The sequence below is a fragment of the Hyaena hyaena genome, unplaced genomic scaffold (assembly GCF_003009895.1).
Source record: "Hyaena hyaena isolate Hyena2069 unplaced genomic scaffold, ASM300989v1 scaffold_527, whole genome shotgun sequence".
Lineage (NCBI taxonomy): Eukaryota > Metazoa > Chordata > Mammalia > Carnivora > Hyaenidae > Hyaena > Hyaena hyaena.
In genome coordinates this window covers 575,995-580,830 of record NW_024081159.1, presented here as the reverse complement: position 1 = coordinate 580,830, position 4,836 = coordinate 575,995, and the positions used below count along the sequence as shown (strand labels likewise).

The following is a 4,836-nucleotide window of genomic DNA, read 5'->3' as shown; positions in this document are numbered from 1 at the left end:
TCCAGCTGATCACTCTAAAATGTTATGTGATTATGGGAATTCTCTTTCTTAGAGTCTTTCTAGGCCGTTCCATCACCCCATCACCAAAAGGTTCACGCATGTGCTCCTTTTTTAAATGTTTTATTTATTTCTGAAAGAGAGAGAGAGAGAGCATGAGCAGGGGAGGGTCAGACAAAGAGGGAGATACAGAATCTGAAGCAGGCTCCAGGCTCTGACCTAGCTGTAAGCACAGAGCCTGACATGGGGCTCGAACCCACGGACCATGAGATCATGGCTCGAGCCAAACTCGGACACTCAACCCATTGAGCCACCAACAGGTCCCAAGTATGTGTTCCTTCACAGACAGAAAAGCTCTCTCTAAGCCTTACTCATGTCTCTCACTCCCTGCAACTTGGTCTTCTAGCAGCATTGCACCACTTAAAATTCTCCAAACATACCACGTGATCCCACGCCTTTGTACCTGCTCATCTACTGAATTCTCTAAGCCTGAAATGCCCTCCCCCCATCCCTTACTTCCCTGACTTCTAATTTTAATTCATCTTTAATGAATGATCTCAGATATTATCTTTCCCTTCAGAGACTTTCCTGGAACTCCTGGGGTGGATAAAGAGCTCCCATGGCAACTTCATACAGATAGAGATAGAGATATATGCCACAATACCACATTTTATTGACATTGTGTCTTTATGTCTCAACTTACCCATTGTCTTGTCAATTTTGGCTGCTTTGAAAATTACCATGGCTTAAACAACAGAAACTTATTTGTCATAGTTCTGGAGACTGGGAAGTCCAAAGTCAAGGTGCCAGGCAATTCAGTTCCTAGTGGAGGCCCTCTTTCTGGCTCATGGATGGCTGTTTTCTTGTTGTATCCTCTTATGGGAGGAGAGAGATCATCCCTCTCATGGCTCGTCTTATAAGGACACCAATCCCATTCACAAGGGCTCCACCTCATATCAATCTTACAACCCAGAGGACCACCTCTAACATATGAATTTGGAGATGGTAAAAAATGTTTAGTCTTTAACATATGAAAAAGTTTCTGTCTTCTTTATTTTGATATCCCCAAGACCTAGAATAGTTTCAACAAAAAATTAGGCTTTTAAAAAATACGTTGGACAAATTTATGTATATAATATTCTCATTAATATCAGTAACAAAATCATAACCTCTGGTTTTACTGAAAACCTTGACTTATTTAATGTGATTTCTTTTGTTTTTCTAAGAACTATCTCTTCTACCTTACTCTCTGATAATTTCAATAATGAATAGGATCTTCCTAGAAAAGTAAAAAGACAGGGTGGATGGAGAAAATAGCAAGACAAGAAAAAGAAATACGAAGGAGTAATGTCACAATTGGAGACACTTGCAAAATGAAGAAGGAAAGAGTGGGAAATGAGAAGGCTCAATTATGGTGCGTGATTCAGTCACAGATTAGAAGGTTGTATCTTTCCTCTAGTTTCCTTCACTTCTATTTTAACTGTATGAATCTGACTTCCTGAAATAATCTATTTCTAGCAACATATATTCAGCCCTGACGTGCATGATTCCTGTCATGGGCCACATCAACCTGTGAAAGGCAAAAAATCCATATTCCTGACAATGCTTGGTGCAGGAGCACTTACTTAATTCCTGAGCCAGGAAATCACGAAAGCAAGGGCATTTGTGGAGGAGCATGTCCCTAGCCAGTCACAAGTCCCCAAGAATATGGCCTTTTCCCTCTTTGCACACACTCTACTAATATTCTCTCTCTTTAACTGAGGATGAAGAAGGATCAAAAAGCTGAGAGCAGAGGGTGTAGATGATAGACAGTCCTGGATTACCCTCCAATTCTATCACTTTCCAGTTTGTATGATTTTGAGTTTATTGATTAACTTCCCCAAGCTCAGTTTCCTCATCTCAGAAATGGGGACATAATTGCTTCACGGCCTTTTGGCTAAGATCAAATGGAGTATCTGTTCTTATCAGAAATGGGGATATAATAGTGGCTAACTCACAGGGTTTGAGTGACAAGTAAATGCTGCTAACGTAGCTGTGAGGCTCTTAGAAGTATACCAAGAGCACACTGATCGTATTCAATAAATGGTATATACATTAATTCTTTCCAACTGTAAGGAATCCATTTTGGCTCATGATGACTCACTGGGTCATGTAACATGAGGCCAGACACCAATCTCCTCCTTCTGAGTGACCTCTGCTGTGTATTCCAGGTAACTAAGTGTGCAGCAGGCTCTACCATAAAGTGATCTTCTGAGGAGAGGAGATGATTAATCTCTACTTCTCTGGCCTAAAGTATCACTGCCTCTTTGGAGCACTGGGATAATCCTGCTACCATCCTGGAAGATCCTTCTCTAAGTGATGCTAGGGGGCCTGGGTGGCTCTGTGGGCTGAGCGTCCAACTCTTGATTTTGGCTCAGGTCATGATCTCATGGCTCATGGGATTGATCCCTGCATCAGGTTCTGCACTGACAGTGTTGGGAAAGCTTGGGATTCTCTCTTTCTCTCCCTCTTTCCCTCTCTTCCTCTCTGCCTCTCCTCTGCTTGCTCTCTCTCTTTCTCTCTCTCTCTCTCTCTCAAAATAAAATAAATAAAAACTTATGGCATGCTAGACTCATGTCATTTGCACTTTCAGCCTTTGAGGTTTGCCATATCTAGTTGTGCTGCCACGTGGTTCATGTGTAGAAGCAAGCACTTCATCAATGAGTAAGCCTGCTTAATTATTCAGCTTCTATATCTTAATTAGTATGTGTGAATTTAGATGTTCTGGAACATCTCAGGATGTCTCCTTTGTAAATGTCAAGGGTGTACCGTATGTAGAGCCCCATTTCCAAGAAAAGCATCATGCATCAACTAAAAACAGATGTATCTTAACTGAATGCAGCTTGGGGAGTCCTGTGGGAGATCTCCTTAAATGGGTTGTAGACCCACCCTTTGAGGTACACATTGAATGTCACCACGTCCTCTGTGAAGTCCTCCCCGACTTTTCTCAAATGTTCGCTATTTCTTCTTCTTTGCTTCCATAGCATAGTATGCATAACCTATCACAGCATTCATCATTTTAGAGTTGGTCTCCTTAACTAGACATAGTTACTTAAGAACAGAGACTCTACCTTTGTATCCCTAGTACCTATCTATTACAGTTTCTGTGATGTATTTATCCCTCACTAACTGTTTTCCTAGAAGAATGAGCCATGAAAGACCATACTCATTCTGTGGTAGCAGCACTACAAATCATACACCTGTAGAATTGGGTTATACCCGATGATTCCACTAGATTTAAGGTAGATTGGCTTGTTTTTGTTTTAGTCATGCAGTGTTTTCCTAGGCTCTTCTGTTACCATATAAGAGGATTCCATCGAGACTACCCTAGTGTACCGTAGATTGATATCTCCCAACATATTCACTCCTCTGGCAAAGTTTGCCCTTGAGTAGTCACCACTCTTGTCTCCTGTTGTTGGTCGATAACATAGAAGACTAGCCAACAGCCAAGCTGAACATTCCTAAGACTTCCTGAGCAGTTTTTATAAAAGGGAAAATTTCAGAGATAGGAGTAATAGCATGTATGTGACTTTCCCAGTGCCTATCACGTCTGGAGCAGGACACAGGCACTCCACAAGGTCTGGGTGTCAGTCTCCAGAAGGGGAACCTCAGACCTTTGAACTGAATGACTAGGAAATAACAGCTCTTCCCCTGGCACAGGCGGGGGCTTAGATCCAGTGGAAACATAATGGATGGAATCTCAGTTCCAGCCCTGGCTCATCAGCCAAGCGTTTGTGGTTAGAGAAGCAAACATCTTGGGGCCCAAGCTGAGTGGCTGCAGCTATGTAATATGGCTGGCTGGTGGCATGGCCTGTACCTCAGCATCCATGGTTGGGGTAACACCAGCCCTTCTCTGGCATCATCCAGGGGGGTTGGGGTCACAGCCTACATGATGTGGTAGGTGGGTAACATTTTTCACCATGTCAGCCCTCCATCAGGATCCGTGGCCTGAATTACTCAGCTAGAGCTGCTTTCACGTAGCTTTGCAGGAAGACAGCCTGTAAGTGAGTAGTACAGGGTAAGTTCAGACCTGATCTTTCAGTGAATTTCATCTTTGTATGGTTCTAACTCATTAGGATCTGCTGAGCCTAAGTAAAATCAGTGAATTAACCTCAGCCAGATTGACTGACTTCTTATAGTCAAAATCACTAGCACTCCTCCCTCTAAAATAAAAGTGATCATTAAGCCCATGAGGGCAGGGACTCCTTTTAACACCCTAATGCAACCCTGGTGTCTGCATTACTGCTTTTGGTGAGTGAATGAAAGAATGAGGCTTCAGTTATGAGAGTTAGACCTCATTTTTGTTTGACTTTGACATGAAAGGGGATTCAAAAGTGTTAATTTCTTGAAATCATATATATATATATAAATATATAAAATAAAAAATATTCAAAAATTTATATATTTATATATATCTTATATATATATATATAATATAAAAAATATAAAATATATATATATTTTAATGAAATCTACTGGGGACACCTGGATGGCTCGGTTAGTTAAGCATCCGACTCTTGATTTCAGCTCAGGTTCATGAGTTGAAGCTGCACATCAGACTCTGTACTGACAGTGCAGAGCCTATTTGAGATTCTCTCACCCTCCTTCTCTCCCTCTCCTTCATGCTCTCCCTCTGTCTCTCAAAAATAAATAAATAAACTAAAAAAACAAACAAACAAAAAACAAGTGAAAGCTACCTGAGTTTATGTAAAGGAGCTTAGAGCCACTTGACTGAAAGCAGGCAAGAATACAGTGCCTGAAATGGGGTCTGGCCCACAGTAAGCAGCGGACAATCTCTGT

At 41.6% G+C, this 4,836-nt stretch overlaps 1 pseudogene; it reads left to right on the top strand.

Annotated features, from left to right (window-relative positions):
* Nucleotides 1-1,913: 1,913 nt before the first annotated feature.
* On the top strand, nt 1,914-2,121 carry LOC120247510 (annotated as a pseudogene).
* Nucleotides 2,122-4,836: the final 2,715 nt, after the last annotated feature.